At 44.5% G+C, this 26,725-nt stretch overlaps 6 non-coding genes across 6 annotated transcripts; 3 read left to right on the top strand and 3 right to left on the bottom strand.

Moving 5' to 3' along the window:
* Nucleotides 1-416: 416 nt before the first annotated feature.
* TRNAR-UCG (transfer RNA arginine (anticodon UCG)) lies at nt 417-489 on the top strand. Its single transcript has one exon. It is a non-coding gene; the product is annotated as a tRNA-Arg (tRNA).
* A 2,996-nt stretch (nt 490-3,485) lies between these two features.
* TRNAQ-CUG (transfer RNA glutamine (anticodon CUG)) lies at nt 3,486-3,557 on the bottom strand. Its single transcript has one exon. It is a non-coding gene; the product is annotated as a tRNA-Gln (tRNA).
* A 6,661-nt stretch (nt 3,558-10,218) lies between these two features.
* On the top strand, nt 10,219-10,291 carry TRNAR-UCG (transfer RNA arginine (anticodon UCG)). The gene has a single exon. It is a non-coding gene; the product is annotated as a tRNA-Arg (tRNA).
* A 2,995-nt stretch (nt 10,292-13,286) lies between these two features.
* TRNAQ-CUG (transfer RNA glutamine (anticodon CUG)) lies at nt 13,287-13,358 on the bottom strand. The gene has a single exon. It is a non-coding gene; the product is annotated as a tRNA-Gln (tRNA).
* Nucleotides 13,359-20,019: 6,661 nt separating this feature from the next.
* On the top strand, nt 20,020-20,092 carry TRNAR-UCG (transfer RNA arginine (anticodon UCG)). Its single transcript has one exon. It is a non-coding gene; the product is annotated as a tRNA-Arg (tRNA).
* Nucleotides 20,093-23,087: 2,995 nt separating this feature from the next.
* TRNAQ-CUG (transfer RNA glutamine (anticodon CUG)) lies at nt 23,088-23,159 on the bottom strand. The gene has a single exon. It is a non-coding gene; the product is annotated as a tRNA-Gln (tRNA).
* Between the last annotated feature and the right edge of the window lie 3,566 nt (nt 23,160-26,725).

The raw sequence follows: 26,725 nt of genomic DNA, 5'->3' as shown, positions 1-26,725 counted from the left end.
TTTTTTATAAGTGTGCATAAGGAAGGCGCTGTGGCTTGTGGTGATGCAGGTGACCAGGACACATCTTCATCTATTTAGTTAATTAGATGAACATGAGAGCTGCATCGATTAAGACACAGCCTCAGAAGTCCACGGATAGAGAGAATACAGGCGGAAAAGGAGAGAACAATATTTGGGGACAGGCGGGGATGAAGCGAGACAGAGAGAAAGAAGTAAAACGCGTGAGAGACTGGTTCCTGTACTTTAGATCTGGGCTGTATATTTAAATGGGTCTTCATCTTAATATGTGTTCAACATATCACTTCCATAAAGAATGAGGGGATTGACTCTGGTCTAACCTCATAGACAGACAAGATAGCATATGCAATGTGATGGAGGACGCTATTTATATAAGTATACAGATGTTGCAACCAGTGGACCGCGTGGCCTAATGGATAAGGCGTCTGACTTCGAATCAGAAGATTGAGGGTTCGAGTCCCTTCGTGGTCGGGGACGTTTTGTACATTTAAATTATCTTTGCTTTTATAGGAAAAGTTGATGATGTACGCATCTGGAAATCCAGATGTCATATTTTGGAAACTAAAGCCGGCTACAGAGAAGACCATGAGATGCTCCTCAACACCATTCGTGTGCAAATGCTTAGGAAATACTGTCAGCCCATTGTATGGCTTCAGGTCGGAAGAGGGTTGTGTGTGCTGGCACGCATTGGGGGAGATTCATCCAATTTGCACTGCTCTAGTGCAGGAGCAGGGAAGGTATTTGTCTGGTTGTAGTGACAGTGAAATTACACAATATGGCTGCATGTTTGCAGTGCTGAAACGTTAACATCCGCACCGTTGGAAGCACCCAAAACACGAACACAAACATTGCGGCGTTAGGCCTGGCGCTAAGAGATGCACATGAAGGGTTTTGTAGCGCCCTAATTCCAACACATCTTTTGTCATTACGCTGGTGCTTAGCATAAACCTTGTCATTACAACAGTTTTGCTCATTGTAGCCCCAGCACAATGACAACATGCTGCTTGTTTTACCACCGGTGTAATAACAACATGTGCACGAGTGTTCAAGCTGGTAATGTTACCTTAGCAAATGTGGTAATTGTGTCTTCACTAAGGTTTCCGGAAATGCTTTCAAGGCATCAGTGCAGCGACCAGTATGCATCTGGATGTTGAACTGGCTCTACAAAAAGCAATTCATGCCCAGTTAAAAATAGCTCTAAATGCCGACTTTTCACAGCATCAGTATACTCCTACTTTGCATCATCCTGACATACTTCCAATTTGCAAATTGCATGTCATGTCATAATAAAGCAGGATGTGGTGGTCAGCCATATTTTCTGCCACCAAGCGCTCCAACAGAACCAGCACATCATGTTACAGGTATCCCGACAAAATATAACCATCAAAAATAGTCTGTGAAAATGTCGTGGTGAAAATACCTCTGCAGTGAAAACGATGCCAAGCAAAAAGTAGTCAAAAACGCAGCTGAAAAGTAGCCAAAATTGGTAGTGTTGCTACAGTAATTGTTAGGTAAAAGAGTATTTAGTGGGCTTGTTATTGCCTGGTTTAGGGTTAGGGGAAGGATAGGGGTTAGGGTTAGAGTAAATATGTTCAGGTTTGGTTAGTGGTTAGACGAGATTCTGTGTCAGCTGAAGGGTTTGGGTATTGGTTTGGGGAAGTGTTAAAGAAATGGATACAGAGGATGGAAAGGGCTGGTGGTGTTGGCGTAGGATAGCAGTTAGGTTAAACCTAGTGGTTAGGGTAAAGTAATCATTAGGGTAAGTGTTAGAGTTGCAATTAAGGTAAGGTTAGTATTACAGGAAGGGTTTGGGTCAGGGCTAGGGCTGTGTAATTTGTGGCGACCTGGTGATTGTATTGGAGACAGGTTCACTGTTGATTTGCTCTTTATTTTGCATTCGCTAATATGCAAATAAAGTGCATTCGTGTGCTGAAGGGTTCCTGTTCTGTGAGAATTTAGGGTAGGATAAGTGGTGTAATTCGAGTTAGGGGACGGTTTAGGAATGGAGTTCATATTTAGGGTTGCAGCCTTGTGCTTTTGTGTATTTAAAAATAGGTGTTTTGGTGACCTTATTTACTGGCAACATTTTCAGACCTGGCATAGTTTTTATTGAATGACTAACTTTATTAAAATGACTTTTTGCTGACTACATTTACCTGCAGACATTTTCACATAGAACCATGTTAGATATTACAAGAAGGCTGGAGATAAGTCTATAAGAGGCCAGTATGGCGGGGTCCAGTGTTGGTTTCTTTATAAGCATGAAGGTAACGCCTGCCGTGTTCATATGGGGGACAAACCAGCGGAAAAGATGGGGTTGATCAGATGAGCCTCTTAAAGGCATTGAAGGAAAAGCTGTTCCAGGGCCACAGCTGAGCCAGTGGATTTGAGCTTATTGATCAGTTCAAGGACAGCGGCAGCATCCACCCATTGTGAGGGGAAGCAAAGCACCTTTTCTCGTCCTGGGCACAGGCAAGGCAGCTGGCAGGGATCTATGTCCATTGCAGGAACATACAGATTCCGTGTTTTAGTAATGATTTGCCGGAAAGTGAAAAATAAATCAAGACTTTCAAAGAGAAATGCAGATGGGAGATATAAGGGAAACATGATTTATGTTAAGATGGTTTCTAGAGATGCTGCCAAAACAACATATTACATTTTATAACCATACTATATAGGCACATATGTTTTCATGCACATCACGTGCAAAACCAAGACACACGCGGTAACGAGCGGGAAAACTCAGCAAATGGTTCTTACTTCTTGAACCAGTTGTCCGTTTTCCTTTTCAGTGAATTAAACGTGTAATAACATTCCATTGGTGTCAATCTGAAAAACATGTAAAAGCAACAACAACATACATGGATATGAAAGAAAGACTGAGAAGACATATAGTCCTTGAAGTGGCGAGTCTCAAGGTCTGCTGGTTCACATTAAATAAGAGGAGGAAATAGGTTATGTGGGAGTTTGATACATAACCAGCTCAATGTGATTGAACTGTTTTAGGGGTACAAAGAGAGTACATCTAAAAAAAAAAGAGGTATTAGATAGAGGGTCCCCTGTCAGTTCCAGGCGATAAAACATGCACCGAAAAAAGGGATTCTGCGGTCATGGGAGAGTCATCAACTTACATTTAGGACAGTAAGCAAGGACGTAGATTTAGGACAGTAAGCAAGATTAATGAGCACAGAATGTTAGATGCTATGCAACTGTTTCCCGAATACTTTGCTGACCTGCTGCTCAGAGAGAACACTAAGAGATGAAAGGCAGAGAAATTGAAGTTCTGTTGCAGAAACCTGGGAACGCCTTCTCTGTTTAAATAAAGACTATGAAAGTACCATGTGTACCGTCTCCAAACACACAAGTCACTTCTGCCACCATTTGCAAGTAAAAATAGCAAGACACGTCCTGTTAACATTAAGTCGACATAACATTTTTATGTCAAATGTTTTTTTTCAAAAAAAACTAGGTCCCACCGAGATTTGAACTCGGATCGCTGGATTCAGAGTCCAGAGTGCTAACCATTACACCATGGAACCACGTGAGCAGTACTTTCCAGTCCCTCAATATACTCTGTTCAAGAAGGAGAAGTACATGCAGTAGCATATTTTTGTTATCTACTGTAATTCTAGTTTAAGATTTCACCTTTTTGCAGAAAAGCATAGCCAAGCGTCCAATCAGTGAAATTTCATGAGCAAATCTGGAAAATCCAGAATGACTCCTTTCATGATTGAGATTTTATTATTTAGAAGAGAAAACATGGATATTGTACGGGAATACAGGTATCTCACTAAGACAATCACTCAACGTCCCACTTGCAGGGGCAGGAGGGCAGGGACCCTTACTAGCAGCGCTTCTGGTAGCCATGCACAACTCGCCATTCTCTTATCTACGCTGTTGGCGCTAACCTATTCCTAATTAGCGTATAATAAAGAGATTGGGTTTGCATGGGTTGGACTAAATAGGAGGACTAATATAAAAGAAGCTGTTTTCAAGGACTCAGTAGCGCCACCTGCAGACTGTATAGTATAACACTGAACCCTATAACAAAAACAGGACAAATATAGACAACTCTGGGTTTGTAACTGGCAACAAATGCAGGAATAATAAACTTAGAAATTCGTGGGTAGTCGAAACAATATTTTCAATGGAAAGAAAAAAACCTGAACTAAAGTGCAAAACAATTAAACTGCTGCATTTGAAAGGAAGATCAGCTATTGATCAACGTATAAGGCAAGAAAATAAGCCAGTTTAGGTAAATGGTATAAACAATCGCGTTCCCCTACGGATACGAATGGAGGAATACATATTTAAGCCTTTCGTGCTGGGGTGGGAAGGTGAGCGTATGTCACTGCTAGTTCACTATAAATCCCACAATGCACTTAAAGAGGTATTACCCAAATTGTTCCGAAAATATTGATCGCATGGTAGAGTTGACCCAATTCGGTCACTACCATTAGTTCGAATTTTTTCCAACAATTTGGGTGCCAAAATACCGGAACATGAGGAGCAGGGTTTGGAGGTGTCCCCTGCTCCCCATGTTAGGTATCTGTAGCCTCAGGGATTGCGGGGGTGTCCCCTGCATACTTAACAATGGAGGAGGTGGACAAAAATGGGCTGGGCCCCCGTTGTCAATGAACAGACAAAACGGGGGCCCGAGCAGTTTTACTGCGGGGGCAGATGACCCAGATCCCATAAATCAAGGTTATGGTATGTTACTGGGTTTTATACCCGATCCAGCGCCATTTGCATGGTCTCCAGGGGCTCCGCAGGATCTTAGAGAGAGGGATGGGTTACATTAGTGAGGAGAAGAGGGAAATGCAAGATGGCTTTGCTTTTGTGTTGACGCATGCACACTGGAAGTATCCTGCACTCTATGTGTGGATCGGTTGCCAGGTGTTCTGTGCCAAAAGCATGAAGGTGTTTTTGCATGAAGGGGTGCTTTATATGCCTGTGGTGCCAAGGGATGTTCTGCCATGGGTTGTGGTATGTAAGTTGGTTGCAGAGGTGCAGTGTTCTGATGTTTGATATTGGTTGGGAGGGGTGTTCAAATGACATGCATGGGCGGCTTTGCTGGTGTGCCTGTTTTGTATGAAAAGTAGAATTTGAGCATGTAGTGCAGAGAGCAGTCAAAGTCCATGGTCCAGGTGGGTGAGGACCGCACAAAATCTGGAATCCACATTTAGCAGAACATCACATGGCAGAGCAAGGCTGAAAAAGACATGAAGGGCTAAAGAAAGCATTAGACGTCTCTCGTTTCATGCCTTGGTTGTGGTTTACCTTATTTTTGTACTTTTTGTAATACGTGCAACGCCTTGGATGAAGGTACTATATTGATGTTTAATAAATAAATTATACCAGCACATGAAAAATGCCAAACAAGGCAAAAGAAATGTGAGTCCTTCCTGTGCTCCTACCACTGGCGTCTGCAGAGAGCTTCCATTTCACTTTCTCACTTTGCTACTGTCAAACCGTGTCTCTCCCTCTCTTTTGCTCTCCCTCTCAAATAGATACATTGTATCCCATGTGCAACAGGGATCTTGGAATTGGGAGATGAAGGGAAGGAGTAAGGGAGACACTCCACGCATTGCCATAAAAGAAGTGCTATGGGTTATGGGAGACACAAACCTCGGGTTCAATTAAAGTTCGGCGTGAAATATGAATGCCCTGGGCAAACATTTCACTTTCCTGACTAAGTTGGTTGGCAGGCTGTGAGCCAATTTAGCTCTCAGCCTAACTTGCTCAGGGGCTGTGCTCAGTGGCCTCTTCTGACACTTTGTCATAGCAACGCTTGCCTTTCTCGGGCAATCAGAGGAGGGGTGGCTGTGATGGAAGAGTAGCATAGAAAGTATATGAAAGGAATCTTAACCAGCCCAGGTGGCCCAAAGGACTGGACACTTGCTTCTTAGCCAAGAGATTGTTGTTTTGGTTGCCATCCTTTATAAAGTGCTGCATTTTGATAAATGATCCAGCACTTCTTCTCAAAGAGTTGTAAGTGCTGTGAAGTGCACCCATATGGATGCGAGCAGGGGTGGCCCCAGCCCTTTGCTTGGGATTGCTTAAGCACTCGCACATTGAGGAGGTTGCAGGCATAAGGCAGCACTAAACTGACATTTAGTCTGGGGCACCAATTGGAAAGGGGGCCTTCAGCAAGATCTTGTAAACGTTCTCATCTTGTAGAGCAGACCATCTACCAGCAAACACTCATTAATGTTACAACAGAAGGAAACATACACTGGCAGAGGACACAAGCCTGCCCACACACAATCAATATATCCCTATGACGTAGACAAACACTTTATTGCTCAGCCCAGCCTTTAGATGGTTCACAACTCTAAGGACTAGCATCTATTTGTTAAACTAAATATCCTCTGAATTGGGATGAAAGATGCATCTAATGGGCCAAAGTAATGCCTAATAGCTATTAAGCCTCCTAGGCTCAGAGGAGGGGGAGGATCGACAGCCCAAGGGTAAATGACCCCAATCGCAACCAGCTTTCAAAACTGTCATCCTGCCCCCCAGGATACCTCGCATTTGTTTTTGAAAAAAGAAATAGATTTTCTACGCAGTTTTCTCATGTTTTGGGCTCGGTGCAAAAGGTTTTTGTTTTATTTTGTCTTATTGTGTTGACTTTTTTGGAAAAAGTTTTCTTATTGTATAGGTACATTGTGGACTCTTATGTCCCAAATGAGGGCAGCCGACACAGAGCAGGACGCAATAACGCCGCGCACAACGAATAATTAGGGCCCCTCAAGAGCCCAGCTGTAATCACAGGACCAATCGCAGTATACCACTAAGGACCCCATAGGGGGCTTTGGACCATACTACATAGCCTTGAAAAGGACCCACGGGTCGACCTCACCTCTGATACCGTTGTGGGTGCCACTAGGTCAGTTATGGTGCGTACCTTGTCTGGGCCTGGCTTCGTTCCCTCGTCTGAAAAGGCGTGTCCATAGAATCGCAGCTTCTTTTTCTTTATGTTGCATTTGTCAAAATTTAGAGTGAGGCCTGGCGTTTGCAATGCTTCACATACCATAAGTGCCTGATCGTGTTCATTCTGTGAGGTTTTGTATACCAAAATGTCATCGCTGTAATTAAAATCGGACTTTATCGATAACAGTACTTACCTGATGGCTTCCTGAAACATCTCTGCTGCCGAAGAGATGCCGAAATTAAGGCATATATATCTAAAAAGGCCACTATGTGTCGCATATGTGATGATCACATGGGATGAGGGATGCAGTCCCAGCTGGTGATATCCTTGAGATAGATCAAGCTTGTAAACTGTTGTGGCTCTGTTAAGCTGCACGATCATATCTCTATTTTTGGTCTGCGGCGGCGTTCTCCTTGGATGGCTGTGTTGGCTACGCTCATGTCGAAGCATATCCTGATGCGCCTTCCTTCCTTGGGAACCACCACTAGGGGTGAAATCCATGGTGTGGGCCCTACCGCCTTCTTAATGATTTCATTTTGCTACAGCTGTTGAACCTCCTGAGACACTGCCTGTTGCAAATGAAACCAAACCCTCCGGGGCTGTTGGGGTACTGGGCGCACCTTTTCATCGATGTGGAGCTAGTTGACGCTCCATTTCTATTTTCCCAGTCCCTTGAAGAGGGTCGGTATTTGTTTATCGCACTTGTTCTTTAGAAATGGGTCTGTGTGATAATCTTGCCACACTGTGCGTTAGCTGTCGGGGCCCCATACCGCACCTTACCACTTCTGTATCTTGGCAGTTTATATACATGAGTCCTATTGATTTCACCGTTTTGTAACTGAGCAGGGACCACCCATCTATAGGGCTTCTTATCACGTGTATCGTGGCGTTGGCCGAGCGTCCTCGTTGTGCGAGTGTCAGTTGAAATTGACGAATGGATGTGTAGTTACTGAGGTGTGCAACCCACACGGATGGCTATTGAGCCTGGATCTTTCTCTTTTGCAGTATCTTCCTAGCACCCATTTTGAGAAATTTGTGTTCTCCCATGATGCTCACTGTTGCTCCAATGTCCATGAGGAAGCAATGTGTAGCAGGCCCCATGTCAATCATCACCCTTGGGCCTTCCTCGGCTTCCTGGTCCCCTTGCATTAGATTAAAATATTCGTCTGTGTAGTCTATATAAAACTCCTGTAGCATTTCCACATTATCTCAGTGGCTTTTAAATTCATTCTCGTATGGATCAGCATAATCCACGTACTAGTGTGGTATTTCTTTGTATGTCGCCACCTCAAATTTCAGAACCGGTTCCATCGCTCTGATCACTCTTTGTGGCATCTGCGAGTATGGCCGTGGTATCCTCCATGTTGTTTGTTGGGAAGCCCTCATTGATGGTCTCCACATGGTTGTCTGTGGTGGCCTTGCTGTCAGAAAAGGTCTGCCTTCTTGGCACACGGTGTGAAAGTGTCCTTCTCTTCCACATTTGGAGCATGCCTCACAAATTGCTGGGCATGTTCCGGTGTGCGGAAATGCGAATCCGCATCTGAAACATATCCGTTGTGGTCTAGCTGACTGCCTGTTTGTTGGTATGGATATCGAGTAGGCCCCCTCGAGGTAACTGGTCCTCCCATGAACCGGTTGACCGGCCCTCTTGGTGTCATGAGAGCAGCCACCGTTTCATCTTTCTCTGTCTTCTTTTTCTGTGTTTCAATGGCTGTGGTCTGCAGATCTACCCTCTCATGCACTCTGGCCAGCTCAATGACTGTGTCAATGGTCAGCGGCTGCTTCAGCAACTGCTTCCAGAATGTAGACGATGTACACCCTTCTATCACCCTCAGCCTAGTAGACTCATCATCAGCAAAGCTCGCAAACGGCAGTGTATTAATTTCTGTAGTCGCTGTTGGGCTGGATGATTAATTTCTTGTTCAGTGCCCCCACACGGGTGTCATACGGTGTTCTTTCTTCTTACGGTATGGTCTTTATTTTACCGTTCATCTCATTGCCCAACACATTTGTGATCATGCCAGATATGGCCAGAGACTTTTCTTACCCTGCAGCACCTATGAAATCGGTGAAATCTTGCACCCATTCTGCCCACCGGGGACCTTTGTCGAATTGGAGCTGCAATGGGAATGGTGGGGGTTTTCAAAGGAAAGTGGCCCTTGCGCTTGAACTCTGCCTTGCTTGCTGCTCAGCTGGCTGCTCGTCCATCTTGCTGCTGTTCCAGGCCTCCCGGTGATGCAAATACCTCCTGGTCCACACCTTCTGTTTACCGGTTGCCTTTATCCTTTAATGTTCTCATCTTTTCTTACCCCTCTGTGGCGGATACAGGTATGGCAATGCAGCCGGGCCTGTTGCGTCAAAGGAAACAGCTGAGCAGAGTACATCCTCATAGTGTACGTGGACTTCCTGACCTAGGTCTCTGGATGAGGGCACGGGACGCCACACAGTGCTGGTGGCAAGCGGAGTTGCGGATCACAGCGGAACAGTAATGTTGGAACGCAGACCATCCTGACCTCGGAGTCTGGATGCCGGCATGGGACGCCACTGCAGTCAGTGTCAAGTGGAACTGCGGACTGCAGTCGCGTAGGAACTGCAGAGTGCAGTGGACGTCTCTCGCGGCGTGGGACTTATGGCTTGTCGCCAGTTGTTGCATTTGGGCCTAAAGGGTCTGCATTCAACTCCGTCTATTGACTAATGTTTTCTCCCCTTACTCCTCCTCTTCCTCTCAGACCCTTGTGACCTAGCATGGTCACTCCGTTAAAGCTGCTTCTGCCAGCTCACAACCCCCCACATTTTCATAAGCTTGTGGATCTAGGAAGCGGCTGTATGTTGTTTTTGGTGTTGCTTTTTTTTTTTATAAGTGTGCATAAGGAAGGCGCTGTGGCTTGTGGTGATGCAGGTGACCAGGACACATCTTCATCTATTTAGTTAATTAGATGAACATGAGAGCTGCATCGATTAAGACACAGCCTCAGAAGTCCACGGATAGAGAGAATACAGGCGGAAAAGGAGAGAACAATATTTGGGGACAGGCGGGGATGAAGCGAGACAGAGAGAAAGAAGTAAAACGCGTGAGAGACTGGTTCCTGTACTTTAGATCTGGGCTGTATATTTAAATGGGTCTTCATCTTAATATGTGTTCAACATATCACTTCCATAAAGAATGAGGGGATTGACTCTGGTCTAACCTCATAGACAGACAAGATAGCATATGCAATGTGATGGAGGACGCTATTTATATAAGTATACAGATGTTGCAACCAGTGGACCGCGTGGCCTAATGGATAAGGCGTCTGACTTCGAATCAGAAGATTGAGGGTTCGAGTCCCTTCGTGGTCGGGGACGTTTTGTACATTTAAATTATCTTTGCTTTTATAGGAAAAGTTGATGATGTACGCATCTGGAAATCCAGATGTCATATTTTGGAAACTAAAGCCGGCTACAGAGAAGACCATGAGATGCTCCTCAACACCATTCGTGTGCAAATGCTTAGGAAATACTGTCAGCCCATTGTATGGCTTCAGGTCGGAAGAGGGTTGTGTGTGCTGGCACGCATTGGGGGAGATTCATCCAATTTGCACTGCTCTAGTGCAGGAGCAGGGAAGGTATTTGTCTGGTTGTAGTGACAGTGAAATTACACAATATGGCTGCATGTTTGCAGTGCTGAAACGTTAACATCCGCACCGTTGGAAGCACCCAAAACACGAACACAAACATTGCGGCGTTAGGCCTGGCGCTAAGAGATGCACATGAAGGGTTTTGTAGCGCCCTAATTCCAACACATCTTTTGTCATTACGCTGGTGCTTAGCATAAACCTTGTCATTACAACAGTTTTGCTCATTGTAGCCCCAGCACAATGACAACATGCTGCTTGTTTTACCACCGGTGTAATAACAACATGTGCACGAGTGTTCAAGCTGGTAATGTTACCTTAGCAAATGTGGTAATTGTGTCTTCACTAAGGTTTCCGGAAATGCTTTCAAGGCATCAGTGCAGCGACCAGTATGCATCTGGATGTTGAACTGGCTCTACAAAAAGCAATTCATGCCCAGTTAAAAATAGCTCTAAATGCCGACTTTTCACAGCATCAGTATACTCCTACTTTGCATCATCCTGACATACTTCCAATTTGCAAATTGCATGTCATGTCATAATAAAGCAGGATGTGGTGGTCAGCCATATTTTCTGCCACCAAGCGCTCCAACAGAACCAGCACATCATGTTACAGGTATCCCGACAAAATATAACCATCAAAAATAGTCTGTGAAAATGTCGTGGTGAAAATACCTCTGCAGTGAAAACGATGCCAAGCAAAAAGTAGTCAAAAACGCAGCTGAAAAGTAGCCAAAATTGGTAGTGTTGCTACAGTAATTGTTAGGTAAAAGAGTATTTAGTGGGCTTGTTATTGCCTGGTTTAGGGTTAGGGGAAGGATAGGGGTTAGGGTTAGAGTAAATATGTTCAGGTTTGGTTAGTGGTTAGACGAGATTCTGTGTCAGCTGAAGGGTTTGGGTATTGGTTTGGGGAAGTGTTAAAGAAATGGATACAGAGGATGGAAAGGGCTGGTGGTGTTGGCGTAGGATAGCAGTTAGGTTAAACCTAGTGGTTAGGGTAAAGTAATCATTAGGGTAAGTGTTAGAGTTGCAATTAAGGTAAGGTTAGTATTACAGGAAGGGTTTGGGTCAGGGCTAGGGCTGTGTAATTTGTGGCGACCTGGTGATTGTATTGGAGACAGGTTCACTGTTGATTTGCTCTTTATTTTGCATTCGCTAATATGCAAATAAAGTGCATTCGTGTGCTGAAGGGTTCCTGTTCTGTGAGAATTTAGGGTAGGATAAGTGGTGTAATTCGAGTTAGGGGACGGTTTAGGAATGGAGTTCATATTTAGGGTTGCAGCCTTGTGCTTTTGTGTATTTAAAAATAGGTGTTTTGGTGACCTTATTTACTGGCAACATTTTCAGACCTGGCATAGTTTTTATTGAATGACTAACTTTATTAAAATGACTTTTTGCTGACTACATTTACCTGCAGACATTTTCACATAGAACCATGTTAGATATTACAAGAAGGCTGGAGATAAGTCTATAAGAGGCCAGTATGGCGGGGTCCAGTGTTGGTTTCTTTATAAGCATGAAGGTAACGCCTGCCGTGTTCATATGGGGGACAAACCAGCGGAAAAGATGGGGTTGATCAGATGAGCCTCTTAAAGGCATTGAAGGAAAAGCTGTTCCAGGGCCACAGCTGAGCCAGTGGATTTGAGCTTATTGATCAGTTCAAGGACAGCGGCAGCATCCACCCATTGTGAGGGGAAGCAAAGCACCTTTTCTCGTCCTGGGCACAGGCAAGGCAGCTGGCAGGGATCTATGTCCATTGCAGGAACATACAGATTCCGTGTTTTAGTAATGATTTGCCGGAAAGTGAAAAATAAATCAAGACTTTCAAAGAGAAATGCAGATGGGAGATATAAGGGAAACATGATTTATGTTAAGATGGTTTCTAGAGATGCTGCCAAAACAACATATTACATTTTATAACCATACTATATAGGCACATATGTTTTCATGCACATCACGTGCAAAACCAAGACACACGCGGTAACGAGCGGGAAAACTCAGCAAATGGTTCTTACTTCTTGAACCAGTTGTCCGTTTTCCTTTTCAGTGAATTAAACGTGTAATAACATTCCATTGGTGTCAATCTGAAAAACATGTAAAAGCAACAACAACATACATGGATATGAAAGAAAGACTGAGAAGACATATAGTCCTTGAAGTGGCGAGTCTCAAGGTCTGCTGGTTCACATTAAATAAGAGGAGGAAATAGGTTATGTGGGAGTTTGATACATAACCAGCTCAATGTGATTGAACTGTTTTAGGGGTACAAAGAGAGTACATCTAAAAAAAAAGAGGTATTAGATAGAGGGTCCCCTGTCAGTTCCAGGCGATAAAACATGCACCGAAAAAAGGGATTCTGCGGTCATGGGAGAGTCATCAACTTACATTTAGGACAGTAAGCAAGGACGTAGATTTAGGACAGTAAGCAAGATTAATGAGCACAGAATGTTAGATGCTATGCAACTGTTTCCCGAATACTTTGCTGACCTGCTGCTCAGAGAGAACACTAAGAGATGAAAGGCAGAGAAATTGAAGTTCTGTTGCAGAAACCTGGGAACGCCTTCTCTGTTTAAATAAAGACTATGAAAGTACCATGTGTACCGTCTCCAAACACACAAGTCACTTCTGCCACCATTTGCAAGTAAAAATAGCAAGACACGTCCTGTTAACATTAAGTCGACATAACATTTTTATGTCAAATGTTTTTTTTCAAAAAAAACTAGGTCCCACCGAGATTTGAACTCGGATCGCTGGATTCAGAGTCCAGAGTGCTAACCATTACACCATGGAACCACGTGAGCAGTACTTTCCAGTCCCTCAATATACTCTGTTCAAGAAGGAGAAGTACATGCAGTAGCATATTTTTGTTATCTACTGTAATTCTAGTTTAAGATTTCACCTTTTTGCAGAAAAGCATAGCCAAGCGTCCAATCAGTGAAATTTCATGAGCAAATCTGGAAAATCCAGAATCACTCCTTTCATGATTGAGATTTTATTATTTAGAAGAGAAAACATGGATATTGTACGGGAATACAGGTATCTCACTAACACAATCACTCAACGTCCCACTTGCAGGGGCAGGAGGGCAGGGACCCTTACTAGCAGCGCTTCTGGTAGCCATGCACAACTCGCCATTCTCTTATCTACGCTGTTGGCGCTAACCTATTCCTAATTAGCGTATAATAAAGAGATTGGGTTTGCATGGGTTGGACTAAATAGGAGGACTAATATAAAAGAAGCTGTTTTCAAGGACTCAGTAGCGCCACCTGCAGACTGTATAGTATAACACTGAACCCTATAACAAAAACAGGACAAATATAGACAACTCTGGGTTTGTAACTGGCAACAAATGCAGGAATAATAAACTTAGAAATTCGTGGGTAGTCGAAACAATATTTTCAATGGAAAGAAAAAAACCTGAACTAAAGTGCAAAACAATTAAACTGCTGCATTTGAAAGGAAGATCAGCTATTGATCAACGTATAAGGCAAGAAAATAAGCCAGTTTAGGTAAATGGTATAAACAATCGCGTTCCCCTACGGATACGAATGGAGGAATACATATTTAAGCCTTTCGTGCTGGGGTGGGAAGGTGAGCGTATGTCACTGCTAGTTCACTATAAATCCCACAATGCACTTAAAGAGGTATTACCCAAATTGTTCCGAAAATATTGATCGCATGGTAGAGTTGACCCAATTCGGTCACTACCATTAGTTCGAATTTTTTCCAACAATTTGGGTGCCAAAATACCGGAACATGAGGAGCAGGGTTTGGAGGTGTCCCCTGCTCCCCATGTTAGGTATCTGTAGCCTCAGGGATTGCGGGGGTGTCCCCTGCATACTTAACAATGGAGGAGGTGGACAAAAATGGGCTGGGCCCCCGTTGTCAATGAACAGACAAAACGGGGGCCCGAGCAGTTTTACTGCGGGGGCAGATGACCCAGATCCCATAAATCAAGGTTATGGTATGTTACTGGGTTTTATACCCGATCCAGCGCCATTTGCATGGTCTCCAGGGGCTCCGCAGGATCTTAGAGAGAGGGATGGGTTACATTAGTGAGGAGAAGAGGGAAATGCAAGATGGCTTTGCTTTTGTGTTGACGCATGCACACTGGAAGTATCCTGCACTCTATGTGTGGATCGGTTGCCAGGTGTTCTGTGCCAAAAGCATGAAGGTGTTTTTGCATGAAGGGGTGCTTTATATGCCTGTGGTGCCAAGGGATGTTCTGCCATGGGTTGTGGTATGTAAGTTGGTTGCAGAGGTGCAGTGTTCTGATGTTTGATATTGGTTGGGAGGGGTGTTCAAATGACATGCATGGGCGGCTTTGCTAGTGTGCCTGTTTTGTATGAAAAGTAGAATTTGAGCATGTAGTGCAGAGAGCAGTCAAAGTCCATGGTCCAGGTGGGTGAGGACCGCACAAAATCTGGAATCCACATTTAGCAGAACATCACATGGCAGAGCAAGGCTGAAAAAGACATGAAGGGCTAAAGAAAGCATTAGACGTCTCTCGTTTCATGCCTTGGTTGTGGTTTACCTTATTTTTGTACTTTTTGTAATACGTGCAACGCCTTGGATGAAGGTACTATATTGATGTTTAATAAATAAATTATACCAGCACATGAAAAATGCCAAACAAGGCAAAAGAAATGTGAGTCCTTCCTGTGCTCCTACCACTGGCGTCTGCAGAGAGCTTCCATTTCACTTTCTCACTTTGCTACTGTCAAACCGTGTCTCTCCCTCTCTTTTGCTCTCCCTCTCAAATAGATACATTGTATCCCATGTGCAACAGGGATCTTGGAATTGGGAGATGAAGGGAAGGAGTAAGGGAGACACTCCACGCATTGCCATAAAAGAAGTGCTATGGGTTATGGGAGACACAAACCTCGGGTTCAATTAAAGTTCGGCGTGAAATATGAATGCCCTGGGCAAACATTTCACTTTCCTGACTAAGTTGGTTGGCAGGCTGTGAGCCAATTTAGCTCTCAGCCTAACTTGCTCAGGGGCTGTGCTCAGTGGCCTCTTCTGACACTTTGTCATAGCAACGCTTGCCTTTCTCGGGCAATCAGAGGAGGGGTGGCTGTGATGGAAGAGTAGCATAGAAAGTATATGAAAGGAATCTTAACCAGCCCAGGTGGCCCAAAGGACTGGACACTTGCTTCTTAGCCAAGAGATTGTTGTTTTGGTTGCCATCCTTTATAAAGTGCTGCATTTTGATAAATGATCCAGCACTTCTTCTCAAAGAGTTGTAAGTGCTGTGAAGTGCACCCATATGGATGCGAGCAGGGGTGGCCCCAGCCCTTTGCTTGGGATTGCTTAAGCACTCGCACATTGAGGAGGTTGCAGGCATAAGGCAGCACTAAACTGACATTTAGTCTGGGGCACCAATTGGAAAGGGGGCCTTCAGCAAGATCTTGTAAACGTTCTCATCTTGTAGAGCAGACCATCTACCAGCAAACACTCATTAATGTTACAACAGAAGGAAACATACACTGGCAGAGGACACAAGCCTGCCCACACACAATCAATATATCCCTATGACGTAGACAAACACTTTATTGCTCAGCCCAGCCTTTAGATGGTTCACAACTCTAAGGACTAGCATCTATTTGTTAAACTAAATATCCTCTGAATTGGGATGAAAGATGCATCTAATGGGCCAAAGTAATGCCTAATAGCTATTAAGCCTCCTAGGCTCAGAGGAGGGGGAGGATCGACAGCCCAAGGGTAAATGACCCCAATCGCAACCAGCTTTCAAAACTGTCATCCTGCCCCCCAGGATACCTCGCATTTGTTTTTGAAAAAAGAAATAGATTTTCTACGCAGTTTTCTCATGTTTTGGGCTCGGTGCAAAAGGTTTTTGTTTTATTTTGTCTTATTGTGTTGACTTTTTTGGAAAAAGTTTTCTTATTGTATAGGTACATTGTGGACTCTTATGTCCCAAATGAGGGCAGCCGACACAGAGCAGGACGCAATAACGCCGCGCACAACGAATAATTAGGGCCCCTCAAGAGCCCAGCTGTAATCACAGGACCAATCGCAGTATACCACTAAGGACCCCATAGGGGGCTTTGGACCATACTACATAGCCTTGAAAAGGACCCACGGGTCGACCTCACCTCTGATACCGTTGTGGGTGCCACTAGGTCAGTTATGGTGCGTACCTTGTCTGGGCCTGGCTTCGTTCCCTCGTCTGAAAAGGCGTGTCCATAGAATCGCAGCTTCTTTTTCTTTATGTTGCATTTGTCAAAATTTAGAGTGAGGCCTGGCGTTTGCAATGCTTCACATACCATAAGTGCCTGATCGTGTTCATTCTGTGAGGTTTTGTATACCAAAATGTCATCGCTGTAATTAAAATCGGTCTTTATCGATAACAGTACTTACCTGATGGCTTCCTGAAACATCTCTGCTGCCGAAGAGATGCCGAAATTAAGGCATATATATCTAAAAAGGCCACTATGTGTCGCATATGTGATGATCACATGGGATGAGGGATGCAGTCCCAGCTGGTGATATCCTTGAGATAGATCAAGCTTGTAAACTGTTGTGGCTCTGTTAAGCTGCACGATCATATCTCTATTTTTGGTCTGCGGCGGCGTTCTCCTTGGATGGCTGTGTTGGCTACGCTCATGTCGAAGCATATCCTGATGCGCCTTCCTTCCTTGGGAACCACCACTAGGGGTGAAATCCATGGTGTGGGCCCTACCGCCTTCTTAATGATTTCATTTTGCTACAGCTGTTGAACCTCCTGAGACACTGCCTGTTGCAAATGAAACCAAACCCTCCGGGGCTGTTGGGGTACTGGGCGCACCTTTTCATCGATGTGGAGCTAGTTGACGCTCCATTTCTATTTTCCCAGTCCCTTGAAGAGGGTCGGTATTTGTTTATCGCACTTGTTCTTTAGAAATGGGTCTGTGTGATAATCTTGCCACACTGTGCGTTAGCTGTCGGGGCCCCATACCGCACCTTACCACTTCTGTATCTTGGCAGTTTATATACATGAGTCCTATTGATTTCACCGTTTTGTAACTGAGCAGGGACCACCCATCTATAGGGCTTCTTATCACGTGTATCGTGGCGTTGGCCGAGCGTCCTCGTTGTGCGAGTGTCAGTTGAAATTGACGAATGGATGGGTAGTTACTGAGGTGTGCAACCCACACGGATGGCTATTGAGCCTGGATCTTTCTCTTTTGCAGTATCTTCCTAGCACCCATTTTGAGAAATTTGTGTTCTCCCATGATGCTCACTGTTGCTCCAATGTCCATGAGGAAGCAATGTGTAGCAGGCCCCATGTCAATCATCACCCTTGGGCCTTCCTCGGCTTCCTGGTCCCCTTGCATTAGATTAAAATATTCGTCTGTGTAGTCTATATAAAACTCCTGTAGCATTTCCACATTATCTCAGTGGCTTTTAAATTCATTCTCGTATGGATCAGCATAATCCACGTACTAGTGTGGTATTTCTTTGTATGTCGCCACCTCAAATTTCAGAACCGGTTCCATCGCTCTGATCACTCTTTGTGGCATCTGCGAGTATGGCCGTGGTATCCTCCATGTTGTTTGTTGGGAAGCCCTCATTGATGGTCTCCACATGGTTGTCTGTGGTGGCCTTGCTGTCAGAAAAGGTCTGCCTTCTTGGCACACGGTGTGAAAGTGTCCTTCTCTTCCACATTTGGAGCATGCCTCACAAATTGCTGGGCATGTTCCGGTGTGCGGAAATGCGAATCCGCATCTGAAACATATCCGTTGTGGTCTAGCTGACTGCCTGTTTGTTGGTATGGATATCGAGTAGGCCCCCTCGAGGTAACTGGTCCTCCCATGAACCGGTTGACCGGCCCTCTTGGTGTCATGAGAGCAGCCACCGTTTCATCTTTCTCTGTCTTCTTTTTCTGTGTTTCAATGGCTGTGGTCTGCAGATCTACCCTCTCATGCACTCTGGCCAGCTCAATGACTGTGTCAATGGTCAGCGGCTGCTTCAGCAACTGCTTCCAGAATGTAGACGATGTACACCCTTCTATCACCCTCAGCCTAGTAGACTCATCATCAGCAAAGCTCGCAAACGGCAGTGTATTAATTTCTGTAGTCGCTGTTGGGCTGGATGATTAATTTCTTGTTCAGTGCCCCCACACGGGTGTCATACGGTGTTCTTTCTTCTTACGGTATGGTCTTTATTTTACCGTTCATCTCATTGCCCAACACATTTGTGATCATGCCAGATATGGCCAGAGACTTTTCTTACCCTGCAGCACCTATGAAATCGGTGAAATCTTGCACCCATTCTGCCCACCGGGGACCTTTGTCGAATTGGAGCTGCAATGGGAATGGTGGGGGTTTTCAAAGGAAAGTGGCCCTTGCGCTTGAACTCTGCCTTGCTTGCTGCTCAGCTGGCTGCTCGTCCATCTTGCTGCTGTTCCAGGCCTCCCGGTGATGCAAATACCTCCTGGTCCACACCTTCTGTTTACCGGTTGCCTTTATCCTTTAATGTTCTCATCTTTTCTTACCCCTCTGTGGCGGATACAGGTATGGCAATGCAGCCGGGCCTGTTGCGTCAAAGGAAACAGCTGAGCAGAGTACATCCTCATAGTGTACGTGGACTTCCTGACCTAGGTCTCTGGATGAGGGCACGGGACGCCACACAGTGCTGGTGGCAAGCGGAGTTGCGGATCACAGCGGAACAGTAATGTTGGAACGCAGACCATCCTGACCTCGGAGTCTGGATGCCGGCATGGGACGCCACTGCAGTCAGTGTCAAGTGGAACTGCGGACTGCAGTCGCGTAGGAACTGCAGAGTGCAGTGGACGTCTCTCGCGGCGTGGGACTTATGGCTTGTCGCCAGTTGTTGCATTTGGGCCTAAAGGGTCTGCATTCAACTCCGTCTATTGACTAATGTTTTCTCCCCTTACTCCTCCTCTTCCTCTCAGACCCTTGTGACCTAGCATGGTCACTCCGTTAAAGCTGCTTCTGCCAGCTCACAACCCCCCACATTTTCATAAGCTTGTGGATCTAGGAAGCGGCTGTATGTTGTTTTTGGTGTTGCTTTTTTTTTTTATAAGTGTGCATAAGGAAGGCGCTGTGGCTTGTGGTGATGCAGGTGACCAGGACACATCTTCATCTATTTAGTTAATTAGATGAACATGAGAGCTGCATCGATTAAGACACAGCCTCAGAAGTCCACGGATAGAGAGAATACAGGCGGAAAAGGAGAGAACAATATTTGGGGACAGGCGGGGATGAAGCGAGACAGAGAGAAAGAAGTAAAACGCGTGAGAGACTGGTTCCTGTACTTTAGATCTGGGCTGTATATTTAAATGGGTCTTCATCTTAATATGTGTTCAACATATCACTTCCATAAAGAATGAGGGGATTGACTCTGGTCTAACCTCATAGACAGACAAGATAGCATATGCAATGTGATGGAGGACGCTATTTATATAAGTATACAGATGTTGCAACCAGTGGACCGCGTGGCCTAATGGATAAGGCGTCTGACTTCGAATCAGAAGATTGAGGGTTCGAGTCCCTTCGTGGTCGGGGACGTTTTGTACATTTAAATTATCTTTGCTTTTATAGGAAAAGTTGATGATGTACGCATCTGGAAATCCAGATGTCATATTTTGGAAACTAAAGCCGGCTACAGAGAAGACCATGAGATGCTCCTCAACACCATTCGTGTGCAAATGCTTAGGAAATACTGTCAGCCCATTGTATGGCTTCAGGTCGGAAGAGGGTTGTGTGTGCTGGCACGCATTGGGGGAGATTCATCCAATTTGCACTGCTCTAGTGCAGGAGCAGGGAAGGTATTTGTCTGGTTGTAGTGACAGTGAAATTACACAATATGGCTGCATGTTTGCAGTGCTGAAACGTTAACATCCGCACCGTTGGAAGCACCCAAAACACGAACACAAACATTGCGGCGTTAGGCCTGGCGCTAAGAGATGCACATGAAGGGTTTTGTAGCGCCCTAATTCCAACACATCTTTTGTCATTACGCTGGTGCTTAGCATAAACCTTGTCATTACAACAGTTTTGCTCATTGTAGCCCCAGCACAATGACAACATGCTGCTTGTTTTACCACCGGTGTAATAACAACATGTGCACGAGTGTTCAAGCTGGTAATGTTACCTTAGCAAATGTGGTAATTGTGTCTTCACTAAGGTTTCCGGAAATGCTTTCAAGGCATCAGTGCAGCGACCAGTATGCATCTGGATGTTGAACTGGCTCTACAAAAAGCAATTCATGCCCAGTTAAAAATAGCTCTAAATGCCGACTTTTCACAGCATCAGTATACTCCTACTTTGCATCATCCTGACATACTTCCAATTTGCAAATTGCATGTCATGTCATAATAAAGCAGGATGTGGTGGTCAGCCATATTTTCTGCCACCAAGCGCTCCAACAGAACCAGCACATCATGTTACAGGTATCCCGACAAAATATAGCCATCAAAAATAGTCTGTGAAAATGTCGTGGTGAAAATACCTCTGCAGTGAAAACGATGCCAAGCAAAAAGTAGTCAAAAACGCAGCTGAAAAGTAGCCAAAATTGGTAGTGTTGCTACAGTAATTGTTAGGTAAAAGAGTATTTAGTGGGCTTGTTATTGCCTGGTTTAGGGTTAGGGGAAGGATAGGGGTTAGGGTTAGAGTAAATATGTTCAGGTTTGGTTAGTGGTTAGACGAGATTCTGTGTCAGCTGAAGGGTTTGGGTATTGGTTTGGGGAAGTGTTAAAGAAATGGATACAGAGGATGGAAAGGGCTGGTGGTGTTGGCGTAGGATAGCAGTTAGGTTAAACCTAGTGGTTAGGGTAAAGTAATCATTAGGGTAAGTGTTAGAGTTGCAATTAAGGTAAGGTTAGTATTACAGGAAGGGTTTGGGTCAGGGCTAGGGCTGTGTAATTTGTGGCGACCTGGTGATTGTATTGGAGACAGGTTCACTGTTGATTTGCTCTTTATTTTGCATTCGCTAATATGCAAATAAAGTGCATTCGTGTGCTGAAGGGTTCCTGTTCTGTGAGAATTTAGGGTAGGATAAGTGGTGTAATTCGAGTTAGGGGACGGTTTAGGAATGGAGTTCATATTTAGGGTTGCAGCCTTGTGCTTTTGTGTATTTAAAAATAGGTGTTTTGGTGACCTTATTTACTGGCAACATTTTCAGACCTGGCATAGTTTTTATTGAATGACTAACTTTATTAAAATGACTTTTTGCTGACTACATTTACCTGCAGACATTTTCACATAGAACCATGTTAGATATTACAAGAAGGCTGGAGATAAGTCTATAAGAGGCCAGTATGGCGGGGTCCAGTGTTGGTTTCTTTATAAGCATGAAGGTAACGCCTGCCGTGTTCATATGGGGGACAAACCAGCGGAAAAGATGGGGTTGATCAGATGAGCCTCTTAAAGGCATTGAAGGAAAAGCTGTTCCAGGGCCACAGCTGAGCCAGTGGATTTGAGCTTATTGATCAGTTCAAGGACAGCGGCAGCATCCACCCATTGTGAGGGGAAGCAAAGCACCTTTTCTCGTCCTGGGCACAGGCAAGGCAGCTGGCAGGGATCTATGTCCATTGCAGGAACATACAGATTCCGTGTTTTAGTAATGATTTGCCGGAAAGTGAAAAATAAATCAAGACTTTCAAAGAGAAATGCAGATGGGAGATATAAGGGAAACATGATTTATGTTAAGATGGTTTCTAGAGATGCTGCCAAAACAACATATTACATTTTATAACCATACTATATAGGCACATATGTTTTCATGCACATCACGTGCAAAACCAAGACACACGCGGTAACGAGCGGGAAAACTCAGCAAATGGTTCTTACTTCTTGAACCAGTTGTCCGTTTTCCTTTTCAGTGAATTAAACGTGTAATAACATTCCATTGGTGTCAATCTGAAAAACATGTAAAAGCAACAACAACATACATGGATATGAAAGAAAGACTGAGAAGACATATAGTCCTTGAAGTGGCGAGTCTCAAGGTCTGCTGGTTCACATTAAATAAGAGGAGGAAATAGGTTATGTGGGAGTTTGATACATAACCAGCTCAATGTGATTGAACTGTTTTAGGGGTACAAAGAGAGTACATCTAAAAAAAAAGAGGTATTAGATAGAGGGTCCCCTGTCAGTTCCAGGCGATAAAACATGCACCGAAAAAAGGGATTCTGCGGTCATGGGAGAGTCATCAACTTACATTTAGGACAGTAAGCAAGGACGTAGATTTAGGACAGTAAGCAAGATTAATGAGCACAGAATGTTAGATGCTATGCAACTGTTTCCCGAATACTTTGCTGACCTGCTGCTCAGAGAGAACACTAAGAGATGAAAGGCAGAGAAATTGAAGTTCTGTTGCAGAAACCTGGGAACGCCTTCTCTGTTTAAATAAAGACTATGAAAGTACCATGTGTACCGTCTCCAAACACACAAGTCACTTCTGCCACCATTTGCAAGTAAAAATAGCAAGACACGTCCTGTTAACATTAAGTCGACATAACATTTTTATGTCAAATGTTTTTTTTCAAAAAAAACTAGGTCCCACCGAGATTTGAACTCGGATCGCTGGATTCAGAGTCCAGAGTGCTAACCATTACACCATGGAACCACGTGAGCAGTACTTTCCAGTCCCTCAATATACTCTGTTCAAGAAGGAGAAGTACATGCAGTAGCATATTTTTGTTATCTACTGTAATTCTAGTTTAAGATTTCACCTTTTTGCAGAAAAGCATAGCCAAGCGTCCAATCAGTGAAATTTCATGAGCAAATCTGGAAAATCCAGAATCACTCCTTTCATGATTGAGATTTTATTATTTAGAAGAGAAAACATGGATATTGTACGGGAATACAGGTATCTCACTAACACAATCACTCAACGTCCCACTTGCAGGGGCAGGAGGGCAGGGACCCTTACTAGCAGCGCTTCTGGTAGCCATGCACAACTCGCCATTCTCTTATCTACGCTGTTGGCGCTAACCTATTCCTAATTAGCGTATAATAAAGAGATTGGGTTTGCATGGGTTGGACTAAATAGGAGGACTAATATAAAAGAAGCTGTTTTCAAGGACTCAGTAGCGCCACCTGCAGACTGTATAGTATAACACTGAACCCTATAACAAAAACAGGACAAATATAGACAACTCTGGGTTTGTAACTGGCAACAAATGCAGGAATAATAAACTTAGAAATTCGTGGGTAGTCGAAACAATATTTTCAATGGAAAGAAAAAAACCTGAACTAAAGTGCAAAACAATTAAACTGCTGCATTTGAAAGGAAGATCAGCTATTGATCAACGTATAAGGCAAGAAAATAAGCCAGTTTAGGTAAATGGTATAAACAATCGCGTTCCCCTACGGATACGAATGGAGGAATACATATTTAAGCCTTTCGTGCTGGGGTGGGAAGGTGAGCGTATGTCACTGCTAGTTCACTATAAATCCCACAATGCACTTAAAGAGGTATTACCCAAATTGTTCCGAAAATATTGATCGCATGGTAGAGTTGACCCAATTCGGTCACTACCATTAGTTCGAATTTTTTCCAACAATTTGGGTGCCAAAATACCGGAACATGAGGAGCAGGGTTTGGAGGTGTCCCCTGCTCCCCATGTTAGGTATCTGTAGCCTCAGGGATTGCGGGGGTGTCCCCTGCATACTTAACAATGGAGGAGGTGGACAAAAATGGGCTGGGCCCCCGTTGTCAATGAACAGACAAAACGGGGGCCCGAGCAGTTTTACTGCGGGGGCAGATGACCCAGATCCCATAAATCAAGGTTATGGTATGTTACTGGGTTTTATACCCGATCCAGCGCCATTTGCATGGTCTCCAGGGGCTCCGCAGGATCTTAGAGAGAGGGATGGGTTACATTAGTGAGGAGAAGAGGGAAATGCAAGATGGCTTTGCTTTTGTGTTGACGCATGCACACTGGAAGTATCCTGCACTCTATGTGTGGATCGGTTGCCAGGTGTTCTGTGCCAAAAGCATGAAGGTGTTTTTGCATGAAGGGGTGCTTTATATGCCTGTGGTGCCAAGGGATGTTCTGCCATGGGTTGTGGTATGTAAGTTGGTTGCAGAGGTGCAGTGTTCTGATGTTTGATATTGGTTGGGAGGGGTGTTCAAATGACATGCATGGGCGGCTTTGCTAGTGTGCCTGTTTTGTATGAAAAGTAGAATTTGAGCATGTAGTGCAGAGAGCAGTCAAAGTCCATGGTCCAGGTGGGTGAGGACCGCACAAAATCTGGAATCCACATTTAGCAGAACATCACATGGCAGAGCAAGGCTGAAAAAGACATGAAGGGCTAAAGAAAGCATTAGACGTCTCTCGTTTCATGCCTTGGTTGTGGTTTACCTTATTTTTGTACTTTTTGTAATACGTGCAACGCCTTGGATGAAGGTACTATATTGATGTTTAATAAATAAATTATACCAGCACATGAAAAATGCCAAACAAGGCAAAAGAAATGTGAGTCCTTCCTGTGCTCCTACCACTGGCGTCTGCAGAGAGCTTCCATTTCACTTTCTCACTTTGCTACTGTCAAACCGTGTCTCTCCCTCTCTTTTGCTCTCCCTCTCAAATAGATACATTGTATCCCATGTGCAACAGGGATCTTGGAATTGGGAGATGAAGGGAAGGAGTAAGGGAGACACTCCACGCATTGCCATAAAAGAAGTGCTATGGGTTATGGGAGACACAAACCTCGGGTTCAATTAAAGTTCGGCGTGAAATATGAATGCCCTGGGCAAACATTTCACTTTCCTGACTAAGTTGGTTGGCAGGCTGTGAGCCAATTTAGCTCTCAGCCTAACTTGCTCAGGGGCTGTGCTCAGTGGCCTCTTCTGACACTTTGTCATAGCAACGCTTGCCTTTCTCGGGCAATCAGAGGAGGGGTGGCTGTGATGGAAGAGTAGCATAGAAAGTATATGAAAGGAATCTTAACCAGCCCAGGTGGCCCAAAGGACTGGACACTTGCTTCTTAGCCAAGAGATTGTTGTTTTGGTTGCCATCCTTTATAAAGTGCTGCATTTTGATAAATGATCCAGCACTTCTTCTCAAAGAGTTGTAAGTGCTGTGAAGTGCACCCATATGGATGCGAGCAGGGGTGGCCCCAGCCCTTTGCTTGGGATTGCTTAAGCACTCGCACATTGAGGAGGTTGCAGGCATAAGGCAGCACTAAACTGACATTTAGTCTGGGGCACCAATTGGAAAGGGGGCCTTCAGCAAGATCTTGTAAACGTTCTCATCTTGTAGAGCAGACCATCTACCAGCAAACACTCATTAATGTTACAACAGAAGGAAACATACACTGGCAGAGGACACAAGCCTGCCCACACACAATCAATATATCCCTATGACGTAGACAAACACTTTATTGCTCAGCCCAGCCTTTAGATGGTTCACAACTCTAAGGACTAGCATCTATTTGTTAAACTAAATATCCTCTGAATTGGGATGAAAGATGCATCTAATGGGCCAAAGTAATGCCTAATAGCTATTAAGCCTCCTAGGCTCAGAGGAGGGGGAGGATCGACAGCCCAAGGGTAAATGACCCCAATCGCAACCAGCTTTCAAAACTGTCATCCTGCCCCCCAGGATACCTCGCATTTGTTTTTGAAAAAAGAAATAGATTTTCTACGCAGTTTTCTCATGTTTTGGGCTCGGTGCAAAAGGTTTTTGTTTTATTTTGTCTTATTGTGTTGACTTTTTTGGAAAAAGTTTTCTTATTGTATAGGTACATTGTGGACTCTTATGTCCCAAATGAGGGCAGCCGACACAGAGCAGGACGCAATAACGCCGCGCACAACGAATAATTAGGGCCCCTCAAGAGCCCAGCTGTAATCACAGGACCAATCGCAGTATACCACTAAGGACCCCATAGGGGGCTTTGGACCATACTACATAGCCTTGAAAAGGACCCACGGGTCGACCTCACCTCTGATACCGTTGTGGGTGCCACTAGGTCAGTTATGGTGCGTACCTTGTCTGGGCCTGGCTTCGTTCCCTCGTCTGAAAAGGCGTGTCCATAGAATCGCAGCTTCTTTTTCTTTATGTTGCATTTGTCAAAATTTAGAGTGAGGCCTGGCGTTTGCAATGCTTCACATACCATAAGTGCCTGATCGTGTTCATTCTGTGAGGTTTTGTATACCAAAATGTCATCGCTGTAATTAAAATCGGT

The sequence above is a fragment of the Ambystoma mexicanum genome (assembly GCF_040938575.1).
Source record: "Ambystoma mexicanum isolate Mex_15411 chromosome 12 unlocalized genomic scaffold, UKY_AmexF1_1 Mex_chr12_unloc.2, whole genome shotgun sequence".
Classification (NCBI taxonomy): domain Eukaryota; kingdom Metazoa; phylum Chordata; class Amphibia; order Caudata; family Ambystomatidae; genus Ambystoma; species Ambystoma mexicanum.
This window is presented reverse-complemented; position numbering and strand designations above follow the sequence as displayed.